This window comes from Furipterus horrens, unplaced genomic scaffold, assembly GCF_987537825.1.
Source record: "Furipterus horrens unplaced genomic scaffold, mFurHor1.1.pri manual_scaffold_1, whole genome shotgun sequence".
Lineage (NCBI taxonomy): Eukaryota > Metazoa > Chordata > Mammalia > Chiroptera > Furipteridae > Furipterus > Furipterus horrens.
In genome coordinates this window covers 26,693,101-26,712,716 of record NW_028327171.1, presented here as the reverse complement: position 1 = coordinate 26,712,716, position 19,616 = coordinate 26,693,101, and positions in this window count along the sequence as shown.

The window sequence follows — 19,616 nt, the reverse complement described above, 5'->3', positions numbered from 1 at the left end:
TGGGTAGACAGAGTTACCATTTACTGATAAAAGGAACAACTAGATGGGAATAGATTTGGGGAGAAGTTCAAGGACATCAATTAAAAGATGTGAGATGCTCCTTCTCTTGCCTATGGAGGTAATAATAATACTAATATAATAATAACAATAACAATAACAATAATGCAGTGATTAGACAAAAGTGAACCACATGATTTTTGCTTTCCAAAATAAAATTGCCTTAAGAATTAGGTAAAATATATATGCTACAGAAGCACACCACAACATTATAAGAGCAACCTTTGGACTTTTCCTACAATTTATTTCTGAATGGGAATGCTAAGGGCACTATCTTAGTTTGGCAATATTCCTCATAATCAACTCTAGCGTGTTAGAACTAAGCAAACCCAGCACCTACCAGTTGACTAATCTTTCACTTGCTGAGGTAGTAGTCACCAGAAAGAAAAACCTTTGGAAATAGGACCAAACAAGTTTTTCAGGGTTTGTGGAAAAATTAAAATCATGAATAACCAAATATTTCTTTTCTGAATACAATGTAACATTTCTGAGCTCTTGTCCAATTACCTAAGGATAGCAGGAGATTGTTTCTCTAAGAACACAACTTGTTCCACCAACACTTTTATTACATTTCATCACCAAGGTCGTATCCAATTGCGAACATATCTTCTGTATTAACATTTCATAAAATTGATTTGTTCAAGTGTGTGTCTCTTTCCCATGTTGGTCGACCTCTCAAGTCAAACATTGTGAGGCTGCTAGAAATGGCACGGTGTCTTATTCAACTTTGACCATAGTAGGTAGATACTCAATCAATGTTTGCTAAATGAAGAAATGAATGTTTATTGTGTGGATTGTAAAATGCAGTTAAAATCCATAATGGCTCTAAAAATGCAGAAATATGACAGTTGAATTCAATATAGACAAGTGTTAAGATAAATGTATTGGAAGAAAAGTCAGATTATACTAATGAAATATTGGGCTCTGAGCTATGAAAATACAAACAAAAATAATCTTGACTATAAATACCTTGTTTATGCAAACTATCTATTTTACGTTCTCTTTAGGATAGTAACTTAATGCAATGAACTGTAAAGGGAGGCTGTAACTTTAGAAATGTAGGATTCAGCTATCAAAGACAAGTGGGTATTGACATAAAAAGACCAGAAATTTCTTGTGTGAAAAAGTCAAATAGTAGATAAACATTTACAATTAGGTTTATAAAAAGAGAAAATGGATTTATCTTGAATACAGCTATCTCTTTGGAAAGTAGTATTCTATCAAAGATAATACATTACTTTAAACAGTCATTCAAATTCTTGACATTGAAGGAGGAGGGCTATTGCATAAACTATAAATTTAAGTGATACTGTTTCAAAACTCTGATGAATGCTTCACTTATTACCATTTGTATCCATAGTTTGGTTTCCTTAGCAGAGTTAAATTGTAACTGAGTGGTACATATTCAGTGATCCACAACAGGGTATTCTAATTTTTATTGTGCAATCATTTATAAACCTTGGATCCTATCCAATTCACATGTAAGCAACACCAATGATGACTCTTAGGAAACCAATGCTGAGTGGCTCTTTCCAACAGTACTGAGGTTTACAGCCCAGCATGTTGTTTTTTTAAGTCTTTAAAGGCAAAGATTGAGTTGCAAAAGGATTAGTCCACCACCTGCTCACTGACCTCAGCTTCAGAAGCTGTTGTACATGTCTTTTTTAGAGGGAAACTTGAGGATGATGGAGCAAATCTGGGAGGAAGATTTAATTTTTATTGGGTAACCTTTTACTCTTGGATTTTCTGTATGTGTTTTTACCACATACATGTATTATTTTACAATAACTACAAGCCACAATTTTAAAAACAAAGTTAGCTACATTTAAAAAAAAAAAACTATGTAAGTAGTTTTTGTGTTTACCTTAAAAGTAATTCAGTGCTTTCCCCAAAGGTCCTTGGAACTTACTGATATTCTTACTATAAAATTCTCTTTTATATTATGTAAAAACAAAGCTGAATCTTTAGATGGTTAATGGAAACAAGTTAATTCTCTGTATTCCCGGAGTCATGGTACTAAAAATAAAATGGACTCTTCAAAACTCAAATCTCTTTTTAATCAAATGTTTTTATCCCACCCCAACAACTTTTTGTTAAACCTGTTCGGAAGAAATAAAATGGGCTGAGTTGAATTGTTTATTTCTTAACCTCCAAGCTCCAATGAAGGTGCCATGGCAGTGGAAATGCATTTGTTTGTTTTTTTAAAAGGCAGAGAGAATCTGGCCACATCATGAAAGGATTCAGTAACAGGGTAAGAAGGGACTGGCTGTGTAAGGCATTGAGGTCAAGGTGCAAGGAAACAAAGCAGGCAGAATTCACTCAGGTCCAGGGTCCATATCACCCTGGAAGTGAGCCCCAGATCAATCCGCTAATGTCATCTGTGCCCATCTGTGGCTCAGTTGTACTAGTAAATTAACCTATTAATGAACAGTGGGTTGGGAGGTCTAAGTCCCTCCCATTTTCATTCTTCATGAGGTAGGCCCACTTGGGGCTCCAAAGTCCAGATCCAAAATTATTTTGGAGATGTCCAAATCAGAACCAAGGATTTTCATTTTCATCAAAGTCTGATTTTAAAAATGTTTTCTTCCTTCAGCTCTATGCTGTTTCATAGAAACGAAACCAGTATGGAGAACTTAAAGACAACTTGCTGACAAAGCCATCTTTTTCCCTTTAAGACTTTTCAACATTCATTTAACTTGATGTTTTTGTGCAAAAAGTTCTAGGGGTAGGAAAGTTTCCAGATGATCTATGTTAGAATACACGCCCTCCATACATAGTCCAAATATCCCTTCAATTAGTCTTAATATTTTATATTTGTGCTTTTTTGCCAGAGTGGGATGGGCTTGGTCTATGCACTATAGTTTGGAAAGTCTACCAAAATGATTTGAACATATGTAGCCTATATCCGTTCACCTCCATTGTACACATTCTCACACACACACACACACACACACCACCAGGGTCTATGCTGCTGCATATCAGATTTTATCCTATTCCATTATAGTGCCTCCTCACAGTAGAACCACTCTTCAACCAACTGAGCAGGTTTTATCAAACTTAATTTTCTTGAGTTGTATTTTTTAAAAAATCATATTCAATACACATTTCTAAATTATAGATGCCCTCTCACCCTGAGAATGATTGTTCTAAGTTTACCATTCAAGTCTTCTGCTAACAGCACCCTTTTCTGAAACATATTCCTCACACCTTTATGATGGCAAAACTCCAATTTATAATAATGCAATGTGACATTACTAAAGAATGCTCTAATAAATTTTGGGTGAGTTTCAACATAAGTATAATGTCTTCATAATATATTTTGACATTTGCTGCCACTTAATAAATTCACATTCATGGTTTTGGCTTCTAAAAATTTTTTATTTGCTTTTCACAAAACCACATATAATGTAGTAAGGGACCACAGTCTTTGGATTAAAACTGCAGGTCCTGAGATTTAAATTATAATACTCTACAAAATTATAAAGTAAAATTTTCATGTTTTATTTAAAATAATCTTTATTAAAACCACTCAACATCATTTATTATCTTAAAATATTTTAAAGCCATTTTTAGAAGTAAAGAAATTCAGCACATTTATTAATAAATTTGGAGGCTGCTGCCACGGGAGGCCTGTGGTGTGGTCCTCAGCACACCAACCCTGGAGTCAGGCTCCAGACTGCACCTAACCTCTGCCACTTTATTTTCCTATTCTTTCTTGAGTTCTGTCACTTCCTTTTTGAACTCTATGCTCTTTCATTTCTTATATAATGTTTTAATGTATTTTCTCTCATTCTGAAATAACACAGTGCTTCAGATCTTCTTTTTGAGCACGTCTTTCTGGTATGTTTTTACTGTTATTTTACTCCTTATTCTTGTTCCTTATAATAACTGTATGGCAGCAGACCTGTTGCTCACTTTTATGTGAACTTAGTTTTCCTTAACTTTAAGAAGGGAGCGTGGCTCAAGAAATTATTTATTTATTTTCTGCAGGCCATGGGGTTTTTGTTGGTGGTTGTGTTTTTTTGTTTGTTTGTTTTGTTTTGTTTTGAATCCTCACTCATCTCAGAGAGAAACAGCGAGTGACTGGCCTCTCCTACATGCCCTAACTGGGAACTGAATGCCCAACCTAGGCATGTGCCCTGACTGGGAATTGAACTCAAGACCTTTCAATTTACAGGATGATGCTCCAGCCAGGGCTGGTTCAAGAAAGCTTTTATAACTTGGTTGGTTAAAAATATGGCAGCTTGCTCTCAGAGGTTTTCTCACTGTTGCCCTCTGCTATGCTAGTCCAGACCTTCTCTTTCCTTCTTCACTGCCCCTGTGCTGCTGAATTTCAGTTGTGCTCCCAGCCTCAAAGTGCAACTGATGGGTTACATTTGAGATTTTATGGGATTAAACCACTCTGGACCCTGTAACTTTCCTTTGAGATCCCATTTCTTAGCCACCTAAGCTGTGTGACCTTGGACAACTTGCTCTGCCTCTTCTATGCCTTGTTTCCCCATTCATAACATAAAAAAATGTAATAGGATAATGAATTTTAACTCAAGGTGGTTAAAACACTGTTTGGCACACAGTGTTCACTTTTTTTAAAGATTTTATTTATTTAATTTCAGAGAGAGAAGAAGAGTTGCAGAAATGGAGAGAAACACCGATGTGTGAGAGATACATCGATTGGTTACCTCTTGCCTGTCCCCAACTGGAGACCTGGCCCACAACCCAAGCACATACCCTCACTGAGAATCGAACTGGCGACCTTCTGGTTCGCAGGCCAGCACTCAATCCACTAAGCCACACCAGCCAAGGCAAGTGATCACTTTTTAAATATTTGCTTGATAAGTAAAATATCCATCTGCACTTTCTTTATGAACTCACCTTTAAATTGTAGAAGCTCTCAGGTCAACTGATCACAGCTACCCAAAAGTGCCTCAGGAAGTCTATTCAAATACTAACCATAGTGAAATATTTAATTTATCCAGTCAACATACCTCACACTATTTTGGTTATTAATAAAAGATTCAGAGAAAGAAAAGCTGTTCACTGTCATCCTACAAAGAACGCAAATGCCCTTGTCTCTGGTGCTGAGTCATTTCTCATTACATGTTTCATTTTTTTCCCTCTCTAGGCTGACTTTATTTGTATGTAATCAAATAGGACTTCTCAACACCTGGTACCATTAGTAAAGGTGGCAAACAATCTTTTTAGAAAGGCCCTGGAAAAACTTGCCTTAAAAGTCCAAGCATTTTTAAAGGTTTTCAGAATTTTCATTTTTTTATAGCTTACGATTACTGCTGCAAATTTCCATTATCTATAGTAAGAGCATGCCACTTCTTCAACCTATTGAATCATATTTTTTTCCTTTTTAAGCAACTTTGCTTTAAAACATATGGATACAAAAAAAAAGAGGTAATCAACCAGATTTTTGGAATTTGGGTACAAAAAGTATCTTTCTACATCAACCTAGGATTTATCTAGAAAAAAGTATGACACAAAAAATATGTGTCAGGGGAATTCATTACATCAAAATGTAATGTATGACCTTGGTTTGAATCCTGAACCAGAAAATCTTTTTTCTTCCTTTTCTATAAAGAAAATTATTGGAAAAATTGATGAAATTTAAATAATGTCTACAGATAACAATTTTTGTATCAATTTTCCGGACTTAGTGATTGTACTGTGATTATATAAGAGATGTACTTAAAATATGTGGGGTAAAGAGGCATCATGCCTGAAACTTATTCTCAACGTGTTCAGAGAAAGAGAGCATGTGAAAGCAAATACGGAAAAATGTTAACATTTGGGGACTGTGGGTGAAGGGTATATGGGAATTCTTTGTACTATTCTCCTACAACTTTAGTGAAAGTCTGGAATTGTTTCAAAATAAAAATGGTTTTTAAAAGTTAGGGGTTATGAGCAAAAAAACAGTAAGATTAATGTCCCTGAGGCTCTCTTTGAGCACTTAGAATTACTGAATGCTACACATGGAAAGCAAAAACTTTATTTTAAAAGAAAACTTGGGGGCATAGAGTGCCTCAAATATTTGGCTAGGAAGGCCCATACAAAATCACTCCCTAAAAAGAATTCACTGTGATTTTTTATTCAATATACTGCCATTCCATATTAGTAGCATCATTGATATCCTAGCAAACTAATAACTCAGGCTAAGGCCATTTAAAATACCAGGCATTATCAGATTGGCAAAAATGAAGTTGAATTATAATGCTCAGCATGTGTGAGGCAACCATGGTTCTGGTAATCTGTTGGTGGGATTTAGGCTGGTATAATCTAGTACAACCTCTTTAAGGAGCAAATCAGGTAGTATCACGTTTTAAATGTTCAGATGCTTTGACTTAGCAATTCTACTTCTAGAAATTTACCCTAAGGAAATAGTGGGCTGAGTGAACAAAGATGTATATTCAAGAACATCTACTCTGTCATAGCCAAAAATGGAAAACATTATGTGTCCATCAGAAGATTAAATAAGTTATGGTTTTCCATATAAGAGAATATTCTTCAACCACCACTAAGTAGGACAGAGAGCTATATCCCTACATGTTAAGTGAAAATCAGATTGCAGAATAGTATGTATAGTATTATTCTGTTTATTTACATTTAGTATAGAAATATGACATAGGCACTTCTAAAAGATTGAAAGAACATATGCCAAAAGTTAGGAAAATACATATTGCATTATCCAAGACAGATCACATAATTTGCAGAGACCAGTGCACAATGAACATGTGCAGCATCTCATTAAAAAGTCAAGAACTTCAAGATGATGACAGCAGAGCATTAAGCCAAGTGGGACCCTTCTAAGTATAGGGCCCTGTGCAAATATATAAGTTGCATTGTCCATGAAGCTGGCTCTAGCTGTATACTATACTGTACATTTAGATGTATGCTGCACTACTCCGTACAAGGTGGGACAAAATTATGTATAGTTGTTCATAGGTAAAAATACAGTAATAAATAATAATACAAGTATAAACTGTTTTGCATACTGACAACCATAAACCTACTTTTGTTCCACCCTGTACATTGCAGTACAAGGTAAATGCTAGGATATAAACCACACTCGGTGGTAATATACAGATGAGTGGGTGGAAATATATATGTTATCTATCTCCCCCACACACTCGCAGACACACACACATACCTCTTTATTATTTTGGGAATTATAATAATTGAAATACTGTGTGGTGAATGCAATTCAAAGTGTGTTTAAATTATTACTAAAAGAAGCTAGCATATTAATAATGCTGAGATCAGAGATTTCTCAGTGTGCCCTTTGGATCACTTTGCATGCCACAAGAGTGCCTCCAAGAGGACTGACAGAGATTCAATGAGGAGACAAGGAGGTGCAGCTCTCAAAAGAGATTTTTGTGGCAAATTTTAATTACCTTCAAAGAGATTTTACAATAGTGTCTATCAGGACAGATAAATTATGGGTAATTTTTCCCCTCCTTTTATGTGACAAGTAGAAGTATAAGAAAAAAAATAAGAAAACAATATAAGTAGGAATTTCCTAACTCTAGAAATTAAATAGCTCTTCTAGTCCACCTAGGTATCAATAAATATTTTTCTCCTCTCTAAATAGTTCTATGATATCCTTGAATATCCACATAATAGTCTTACTAGTCATAAGTTGACTCTGTTTCTTCTGATGCTTCTATTTATAAGTAGAACTAAAAACCTGGCAAGTCTAATTTGGGATCAGCATGGTAGCTTATGTTCTGCCATTTAGAACATCAGGGTTTGATTAGGCAGATCTTAGGGTTGTAGCCAAAAAGCAAGAGAACACAATATTCTAATACCTACTGGGCTCTAAGTAAAATTGTCTAACACTTAATCTGGCTCTGATTCTTATTAGTTATGAGGGCAGCAACTTTTAACAGTACCTAATAAGTGTAGGTGAAAAGAGAAGGGTTTCCAGGTTTTCTTTTGAAGTCCATCATAAGGTAGCCAGTGGTGACTAAGTCTAAATGACATATCAGGAGTTATAGACCTTTGACTTCATAGGCATCTGGAGAATCTGTTGAAACTATTTGAGAAGTTCTCCAAGAGACTTCAGGGTTTTGTATAACATAGTGACAGAACTATAAATAGAAACTGATAAATCCTATGAGGTAGCAAGTATTTCAAGACCACATTCTGTGCCTTTAAAGTGTTCAATCTTGTACTATTTTTAATTCATTTTCTAGAATTATATGTGTATATGTGGTACCATAGTCAGTGACAGGGAAAAAATTAATAAGTATATTGGAATCCTCATTCTATGTGATTAACCAAGGCAGCCATCTGTCTGAGGACATCAGTTCTGTCTTCACTAAAGTTATTAAAATCACTCATATTCATGAGATTTAATTTTCAGCAGTCTGACTAGCACTGCTATTCTAATTTCAAAACAAGATCCAAAATCCAGGTATAAGATATTAGTGAAGGTAGTAATCTATCTTTTTCACAAATGTAAAATTAAGCTCTACTTAATGTATTTGCCCTTTGTTATCTCTGTAGATACTTAATTGCTTCAACCTTAAATATTACAATAACTTTTTTCTTTTAAAAGATATTATAAGCACACATGTGTTTAACATGAAGAACTTCCAGGGATATCTTATGAAAACTGAATGGGCTATGATTTAATACTGAGTTCACCAGTAATGAATGTGTTGTACTGGATGAGAATGTTGAGGTGAAAATTTAAACACAAAATAGGTGCTTGAACTAGATAACATCTGTGCTCTTTTCCAACTCTGTGAGACATCAGGAATATGAAACAATTCTTAACAGTCTTAAACAGGGCAGAGGATGGTAACAGGGAGAATGGAGAGGAAGCAAGTGAGTCACTATGAAGATATCCTATTTACTCAATACAATGTGCCAGTGATTGAACATGAACACAGGAGAAAAGGATGAAGAATTTTTTTAAAATGTTTTCAGCTCAAGAAATTAAGTAGCACCATTAATAGAAATGAGAAAGAATTAAGAATTAACAGGGTTGTTTTTTTTTTGTTTTTTTGTTTTTTTCATTGTTTTTATTGTGAAGGACTCCCCTTGAACAGGGTGACTAAAAACAGAGATGTTAACTCTGCATTTCTGTTGTTTGTTGGTATCAGAGATGGTTCCAGGAGATCAGTCCAGATGTAGCAGGTGGTCCCACTCCTGGCTGGGCCTGTGAAGGCATGGCCCTGAGGAAGAGGTTGGTAGAAGGAAAGCATAATGCCTGGCAAATGGGCTGGAATTCAGGAGCAAATCAGGAACAGTTAATGGAGACATGTTCTGCCTCTTTGGGGATTGACTCAAGATCTGGGACAGGCCTGAAGCTTCAAGGAGCTAGGGAAAGCAACAGGAAGAAGATATGAGACTTATGCTAATAATAAAGAACTCAGAATAGACTTCACAGACTCAATGAAGCCAGTCTTTTAAGAATGTCATTAAGAATATGCTACTTGAAAAACCTCACACACAAAAAAACTAGAGGCAGAAAAGGACCCAGGAAAACATTGCAAAAATGTATTCAGGGAAAAAGTGGGACAACTGTAATAGAAAAACAATAAAAATAAATTTTTAAAAAATCTATTCTAAAGTAAAATGGAATCAGATATTACTGGCCAGTAAATTCTGTCCTTGAAACATTATTTGGTACTTTTTTTTTTAAAGAAGTGCTATATAACTGTTATTTTACATGTGCACAACTTTAAAATTTTGCATGACATATCATCATCTACTACTGTGATGCCTAATTATGCTTATTTTAACTCTGTCTGTACTTTAGGCTGAAACCATGAGCTGTTAGACCAAATCCAGTAGCTCTCAAAGTACATTCCAAGAACCAGTACCATCAGCATCAAGTGAGCACTTGTTAGCTTTTCAAATCTTGAGATGATCTCCCAGAATTACTAAATCAGACACGGGATGGACTTCCAGTCAAGATAGAAGCATAGCTAAACACAGCTTGCCTCCTCGCACAATATCAAAACTACAACTAAAATATAGAACAACCACCACTCAAACCATTACAAATTAAGTTGAACGGAAGTCTGACAACTATGGAATTAAAGAAACCACATCCATCCAGGCTGGTAGTGGGGTACAGATGTGGAATGGGCTGGTCCACATCCACATGTGGTGAACAAAAACTGGGGAGGAATATCTCAGGAGTAAGGAGTCCCAGCCTCACATTAGGCCCCCAAGCCCAGGCTTCCAGTGCCAGGAAGATAAGTCCCCATAACTTCTGGCTGCAAAAACTAGCAGGGACTGAGTCAGTGAAAGAAACTTCTGGAGTCCCAAGCAGTTCCTCCTGAAGAATCCACAACGGATATACTCAGACTCACTCCCTCTGAGCTCCAGCACTAGCATAGCAGCTTGGAAGGCACCAGAGACATACAGGGAGGAACTGAAGTATCTAGCATCAAGGCGAGAGTAGGCGGACAGCCTTCTCCCAGATAGAAAGGTGGGCAGAGGTCATTGCTCCTTTCCTGAACCTGCCCCCTACAGAGCCACAGAGCTGGCAGGCGGCAGACGAGTACCATATCTGAGATTCCATCAACCTGGTTAACTTCAGTTTGCTCCACCCTGGAGATCCCCTGAAACTCTGTCCCACAAAAACTGTCAACAGTAACTTTTCCAAAAGAATGGCTGGTCTTGTCTCATGCCTCACAACTTCCTAAATCCTCTCAAACAAGTAAGAGCTGGACACAGTGAGCCCCCAGGTTGCATACTCTTTGCAAAGTGGCCCCAGCAGCCAGCCTAGAGTCAGAGCTTGGCTTTGTGTGGGAATCTACAAGCCCAGCACAAGTAGCAGCCCTCTCAGATTGCTTTATAGCTCAGGCAGGGTGGTCCCGGGCAGAACACAGGGCAGGGGGATGAGCTTGGCCTGCACCACCCAGGAAACCTCAGAGCCTGTGCACCCAGTGGACAGCTACAGATCACAATGGAGTACCACCACCCTGCCCCTGCACAGCTGATCCTCCACAGAGGGCAGAGGTTGGTGGTCAGTGGTCACAGCCAGTTCTTGCAACTGACTGGCCTGGGTAAATCTCTCACATTGACCTGCCAAGAGCAATTAAGGCTCAACTACAAGAAAAGTCTGTACTCAGCCCACACAGAGGGCACACCTCTATTACCCATCATGGGTGTTAGGGGATGCTGTACTACTGGACTATACAGGACACATAGTATATTAGGCCACTCTACCAAGACAGGGAGTCATAGCAGCTCTACCTAACATATAGAAACAAACACAGGGAGGCTGCCAAAATGAGGAAACAAAGAATCATGACTCAAATGAAAGAACAGATCAAAACTCCAGAAAGAGAACTGAACAAAAGGGAGATAAGCAATCTATCAGACGCAGAGTTCAAATCATTGGTTATAAGGATGCTCAAGCCAACTTAGTGAGGACCTCAATAGCATTAAAAAAAAATAAAAAAGCTTCAGTCAGAAATAAAGAACAATTTACAGGGAAACAACAGTAGAGTGGAATAAGCTGAGAATCAAATCAATAATTTGGAACATAAAGAACCAAAAAACAACCAATCAGAACAACAAGAAGAAAAAAGAATCCAAAAAAATAAATAAATATATTGAAAGCAGCCTCTGGGACAACTTCAAATGTTCCAACATTCGCTTCATAGCAGTGCCAGAAGGAGAAGAGAAAGGGCAAGAAATTGGAAATCTATTTGAAAAAAATAATGACAAAGAAACTTCCCTAATTTGGTGAAGGAAATAGACATGCAGGTCCAGGAAGCAAAGAGAATACCAAACAAGATGGATGCAAAGAGGCCCATTCCAAGACACATCATAATTAAAATGCCAAAGATTAAGAATAAAGAGAGAATCTTAAAAGCAACAAGAAAAAAAAGCAGTTAGTTATCTACACAGGACTTCCCGTAAGATTGTGAGCTGATTTCTCAAAAGAAACTTTTCAGGCTAATCGGGATTGGCAAGAAATAGCCAAAGTCATGAAGAGCAGGGACCAACAGCCAAGATTGCTCTACCCAGCAAAGCTATCATTTAGAATTGAAGGGCAAATAAAGAGCTTCCCAGACAAGAAAAAACTAAAAGAGTTCATCATCACCAAACCATTATTACATAAAATGTTAAAGAGACTTATTTAAGAAGAAGATCAAAACTATGGACAATAAATGGCAAAAATACAAATCTAAACAATTGAATCTAAAAATAAACTAAGCAAACAAGAACAGAGACAGAATCAAAGATATGGAGAGTGTTTTGATGGTTGTCAGATGGGTGGGGGTATATCAGAATGGGTGAAGAGGTGAGGGGACTAAGAAGTACAAATAAGTTTACAGACCAGCCATGGGGGTGTAAAGTACAGTATAGGAAATGGAGTAGTCAAGAATTTACATGCATGACTCAAGAACATGAAAAATGGTGTGGGGATTGCCTGAGGGACTGTAGTGCTGAATGGAGGGGGGCAAAGGGGGAAAACTGGGCAACTATAATAGCATTATCAATAAAAGGTAATCTCTGACTCCAAAAAACCTCCGCTGCCTTGTGGCATACCTCTTCAGGGGAAAGGCTAAGGGAGTAAACCCCGACAGAAAATCCGGAGCCGGAGTCCCTAAGGCGGTTTGACGTTGTAGTCAACACCGGCAACTCCTGCGGCGCACCTGAAGCCAAGCTGTATTGACTCCGTCTTTCCCTTGGACCCTTCAGCTGCGAAGAGAGGGGGGGTCTGCTGCATGGGCAACAGCAGACCCTCCATATCACCCTGCCCAGGCTCTGTAGCTTCAGCTCCACTGGAGAGGACACTCCAGCGTCATCGCAAGATGTCGATTCAACACGGGAGGAGACAGATACCGCGTCACTCCCGAGTCGGACTGCACAGCCATTCTCGGCGGTGCAGATAGACTCTTAAGAAGCTACACCATCGTCTCTCGAGACGGACGGCTGCCGACGACGACGACGAAAAGGTAATAAAAAATAAAATGACAAGAGACATTAAAAATAAAGAAACTGGTGATGGAGTCCACCAATTTGGGTTTTAAGCCTTGTGGGTTATTCGAAAGCACACTAAAGTTGAGAACTACTGCCTTAGGCATTTCAGAACTGCACCTCTTTAGAGCCTGTTAAGGAAAAAATATTCACTGTACACACCAGTCACAAGTTCAGGTTGCCACCTGTGCTCCTGACTGACCAGCTATAAAGTGGATAATCATACAACCTCTCCTGGGGTTGGGTTCATTTGCTAGAGCACCTCACAGAACTTAGAAAAAGTTTACCTACTGGATTTCAAGTTTATTCTGAAAGGATCAAACTGAGGAATAGCCAGATGTAAGACATGCACAAGGCAGGGTTTGGCAAAGGGCCACAGCACTTCTCCATGTTCTGCTTGGCTCATCACCTTCTCAGCACCTCCACACGTACACCTAAGGGAAGCTCTCTGAACCTGCCCTTTTGGGTTTTTAATGGAGACTTTATTCTGGAGGCATGACTGATTAAAGTACTGGCCATTGATTCAACCTCCAGTCCCTGTCCCCTCCCAGAGGTCAGAGCGGGGTAGGACTGTAAGTTTCAACCCTCTAATCACATAGTTACTTTCCCTGGCAACCAGCCCCCTATTCTTAGGGACTTTCCAAAAGTCACTAAGGACATCCAATTTTCACTCTGGAGCTATTTCAGAATCTGAAAAGGACAGATGCCCCAGTAGCTCTTACCAATAAGGAAATTACAAAGGTTTTAGGTGTAATGTGCCAGAAGCCATGGAGGAAGATCAAATATATATTTCTTTATATAAATCATATCACAGGTCCAGCACACATCTGCTATAGGGTAGGAATGCAGTATAATTGTTTTGTCTGTTCAGGCTGCTATAACAAAATACCATACACTGGGTGTATTATAAATGAAAATTTATTTCTCACAGTTCTTCAGGCTAGGAAGTCCAAGATCAAGGTAATGGCTGTTTGGGTGTCTGGTGAGAATTCTCTTCCTCATAGACCACTATTTTCTTATGGTAACCTCACTTAGTGAAAGGATGAGAGATCTTTCTAGGCCTTTTTTAGAGGAGTACAAATCCCATTCATGAGAGTCTGCCCTGGAGACCTAATGACCTCCAAAAGACCCTACCTCCAAACACCATCATATTGGGGATGAGGTTTCAACATATAAGGTTTTTTCGGGGGATGGGGGGTTGAGAGGGACAAAAATTCATTCCATAGCAATGGTCAACTAAAAACAGTGGGGGTTTTGCAGCTAGTCAGGCCTGGAATCAAACTGGGGCTCCAAAACTTATTAATTGTGTAGGGTCTTGAGCAAGTTGCTTAGCCTCTCTGAAGCTTAGGTTCCTCATACAGGAAATGAAAATTATTACCATGAACACTGAATTTATGTACCTACATGGGAATCAGGAGTACAGTACTGGTTCTGGTGTCAGACCCAGTTCAAATGATAGCTCTTCTATTTACTGTGTGATCTGGGGCAAATTACTAAATCTCTCTGTGTTTCAAATTTCTCATCTGTAAAGTGAGTAATAATACACTTGTAAGGATTCAATGAGTTAATACTCATATATATCAATTGCTTAGAAAACTGCCTGACACATAATTGCTCAATAAGTGTTATCTGTTTCTAACAGTAGAAATACAAATAACAAAAATGATAACAAAATACTTCAGACATGGTAGGTACTCAATATGTGATAACACTTATTATTACTGTCATAAAATTCTTTCTCATAAAGCATAGGGTTATCAGAGGTTCCAGTATATAGGCACCCTCTGATACTTTCACATATTCTTTACATTCTAACATCTTCCCTCTCCTCTAAATAAGCTCTATGGATTATATTCATGTCAATTTCCTGGTTTTGACAGTGTACCATAGTTATATGAGAAGCCACCATGGAGGGTTGGAGGATTAGTGAGGGTATATTTAAAAAAACAACTGGGTAGAGGACTTGCTGAAAGTGAGAATATTGGGGCAAGAAATTAGATTTATAACCCATCTACTCCCCCGTTGCCTATTTCCCAGTTGCTAGAATTCTGACCTTCTTCCTTACCAGTATGGGCTACTGGAAACCATGAGAGCCTGACGGATGAGAGCTAGGCCAGGCTCCCATTACAACAGGTCTGGTATGAATCTGTAAAATGTTTGATCCATGGACTTCTAAGTGCAAGAGACAATGTAATCTTGGTAACTTCATCACTAACACACCTGGTTATCTGTTATATAATAACAGAAATACAAATAACAAATAATGGGATGTACTCCTCCTAACCAAAGTTGTAAATCCAAATATCTTCCTCATAGCAATATTAGCCTCATGTTGTGACTATATTCTATGACAATCATATAAGTACCTTACAGATTAAATAAGCCTTTGTGGGCTAATGTGAGCATCTACGCCCTAGTCATGACCATGTTTTTACACATGTATTTCAAAGAATAATCTGTAGGCAAACTTTTAAAACAGCACCCATATGTAAGTCACTATACTTGCTTGATGCTATTAATACAACATTTTTAAGTTGAGGAGCGATAGTGATCTTTCTAGGCTGATTTCAAATTTCCAAATAGTGTTCTACTTAACAACAATGTCTCAGAGTTCTCACTACTCTCCCACCCCCAAGTTCCTCAAATTGTTAGACAAAAGGAAACTTTTCTTTTTTTAAGGAGCACTTACTAACATTTAGTTCTGGAGAATTCTCTGTTTGAGAAACACTAAGTCATATGATCATCTCCACGGCTATTTGGCTTTTCAAGTTGCTCCTTCTGTGGCATCTATATTTTAAAAATTAAAAATTAGTACTATATACGTCCTTTTATTTTCTAATATTTTAGGCCCAAACAAAAAGCAAATGAAAAAGTTTTAGAAAATCTATGCATGTTTGCCTAGTAGCAATAAAAACAGATATCAACCAATGACTTGTACACATGAATTATAAATTTCTCTCCAATCAATTAGTCAAAACTAAGATTTAAAAACTAAGGTAAAAAAACTAGTGGTTCATCTCTTTCAACCAAATTAATATCAACAGTTAGCTTTTCATATCATCATCTCTTTTCAGGTACTTCATTCAAAATAAAGTTGTTTTTCCCAGGCTCCTCTTCTTTTTGGTGGGCAAATCCCTAGAGTTTTGCTCAAGAAATCACACATAATTCCCCAAAAAGTAACAGAAACTATAAGATCCATAGTCCAGATAAAAAGAGATTTCACACAATTTAATGTATGTATCATGAGAGGACTCCAAGCCACTTAAATGAAATAATTATCAATTATAATTCTTTTGAAATTATATTTGATCAACTAAAATCCTCTGTAAAGCATCACAAGTCATGCTCTCACAAACCTCTGCTGCAGAACAGAGAAAGTTTCTTTATTCAGAAAAGTGACTCAGAGAATTTCATGACATACAGAAAGCAATTATCTCCACAATACTGTAGACTTTTCCTATACCAAAGCAGTAACAACTCAGGATACGAACACCCTATTGGAAGAGAGGTCTCATATACAGGCATGCCTCCTTTTTTTTTTTTTTTTAAAGTATATTTTGATTATGCTATTACAGTTGTCCCAATATTTTCCACTTTGCCCCCCTCTGCCTGGTACCTCCCTTCCCTCCAGCAATCCCCACCCCTCCCTTAGTTCATGTCCATGGGTCATGCATATAAGTCCTTTGACTTCTCCATTTGCTATACTATTCTTAATGTCCTCATTTATTTTGTACCTACCAGTTATGCTTCTTAATCCCTGCACCTTGTCCCCCATTCTTCTCCTTCCCCCTTCCTACTGACAACCCTCCATATGATCTCTATATCTATGGTTCCATTCCTCTTTTAGTTGTTTGCTTAGTGTTTTGTTTTTTTCATTTGTTGATAGTTATATGAGTTTGTTGTCATTTTATTGTTCATAGTTTTGGTCTTCTTTTTCTTAAATGTGTCCTTTTAACATTTCATATAATAAGAGCTTGGTAATGATGAACTCCTTTAACTTACCTTGTCTGGGAAGCACTTTATCTGCCCTTCCATTCTAAACGATGGCTTTGATGGATAAGAGTAATCTTGGTTGCAGGTTCTTGCTTTTCATCACTTTGAATACTTCTTGCCAGTCCCTTCTTGCCTGCAAAGTTTCTTTTGAGAAATCAGCTGACAGTCTTATGGGAACTCCTTTGTTGGTAACTCTCTTCTTTTCTCTACCTGCTTTTAAGATTCTCTTTTCATCTTTAACTTTAGGCATTTTAATTACGATATGTCTTGCTGTGGTCCTCTTTGGGTCTAGCTTATTTGGGACTCTCTGTGTTTCCTGGACTTGTATGTCTATTTCCTTCGCCAAATTAGGGAAGTTTTCCTTCATTATTTTTTCAAGTAAATTTTTAATTTCTTGCTCTTTCTCTTCTCCTTCTGGCACTCCTATGATTCAGATGTTGGTATGTTTCAAGTTGTCTCAGAGCTTCCTAAGCCTCTCCTTGTTTTTTTCAATTCTTGTTTCTTCATTCTGTACTCTATATGATCTCTATATCTATGGTTCTGTTCCTCTTCTCCTTGACTGTTACTTCTTCCTTATGTTCCAATCATTGATTTGAACCCCGGCTTCCTTCTGTTTACCACTGGTTTCATGTGGATTTTCATTTCACTTAGTATAGCCTTCACACTTCTTCCCTTATGCATTTGCTGTACTCAAACATGTCTGCCAAGTCTGCTAGCATCATTTCACCAGTGTTTTGAACTCTGCACCTGTTAGGTTGGCTATATCCTCATCACTTAGTTCTCCCATGGGAGCCTTGATCTGCTCCCTCTTTCAAGTCATACTTCTCTGTCTCCTCAATTTGACAGGCTTCTGCATTTGCCTCTGTGTCTTAGGTAGTGCTGCAGCACCTGTTACATTGTAAGAGGTGGAGCCTTAGTTATTGGTCAGTGCAGGGAGACACATTTCACCACATTGTGGCATGGTCTGAACGAGTATTGCTTCTTTGTTGGACTCCCATGCAGTTCGACTTTCTGGTAGTTCTAGTTGTTTTTGTTTTGAGGTAGATGTTTCTTATAGTTGTGGAAGGAGATAAGGCATGTCTACCTACACCTCCATCTTGGCCCAAAGTTCAGCATGCCTCCTTTTATCATGCTTCATTCTATTTCACTTCACAGGTGTTGCATTTTTTTACAAATTGAAGGCAAGACCCTCCACCAGCAGAAAAATTACAACTTGCTTTATTGTGATACTTGCTTTATTACAGTGGTCTATAACCAAATCTGCAGTATCTCTGAGGTATGCCTGTAAAACCTATTTTATAATATTTAGTTATAACTTTATTTCATATACACATACACAAGAAAAACAATTATTAAGTAGTCCATGTTAAAATGGAATTTGATGGTTGAATTTTACTATTTTCTTAGTTCAGCAAATTGAATTTCTGAAATTTCCTAACTATAGTTAGAGCTACCATATATTCCGAGTTCGGGTGCCAATCTGCATTTAGAGCTATTACAAACTCATGGATGAATTTCTTTACCCCTCTGGTAAATTATGTATCTTCTATCTAGAACAACTGTAAGTACAAACACCAAACATGTAAATTGGATGGCAACAGATGTGATAATTTCAAATGAAAAATTTAGGCCAGCAAACAGACTATCTAAACATCATAATTAAGGATAACTGTTCATCTTATCAAAGTGTGTCACAACTACTTTTAAACATATAGGGGGGATTGGCCCGAAAACCCATGTCTGATCTACTCCCTGACCCTTAACCCTGGAATGAGCACGATACCAAGTTAAAAATTCTTAGAAGGAACCCAGTGTAAATTAGAAACAACAACAACTCAATCCACATTTTAAATAAAAAAGTGTTAGCCTGTTTTAAACTTATGAAGCATACACTCAAAGTAGCTTAGATTCAGGTCCTGCATTTGACTGAGAGCATACAATGTGCCATATACTATTAGGTGCTGGGCATAGAACAAAACAAATATGGTCCTTGACTTCAGAGAGTTTATTGTCTAGAGAGGAAGACAGACCTCAGACAGACATTAAACAAGTAATAAAAAAAAGAACTGACATTACACGTCATGGTTATTTCCTGTTTGCATTGCATCTTTCTAAGTTGGTAACTGTGATCACACCCACCTTTTAAGAGTATTCTGCAGAGAACCTCCAATTGTTCGATTATTAGAGACAGCTAATTGTAGCTGGGGAGACATGAAGATATAGAATGGTAGTCAATTTCATAACCTTTATCATGAGCTATCATGGGATTTATTCCAAAAAAGTACAAAATCTTTGTCTTTACACAGCATGTTAGTAAGATAACTTCTAATTATAGGGTAGGAATTCACTAGTAATTTGTTTTCTTGAATTCTGCTTATGACAAAAAATCCATGTTGGTGGAAAACACACACATATCCCAGCTTTTCAACGGGATTTTCTTATCCTAAACACATACTTAAAAAAAAAGAAAAACAGTGCTCCAATGTGCAATGTTACTTCAGTTAAATGATTATTTTGGTTATAAAGATTTATAATGAGCATTATCATTAAAATCCACACTAAATTTCCATTCAAGTTAACCTTCAGTGTGAATTCTTTCCAGGCATTGC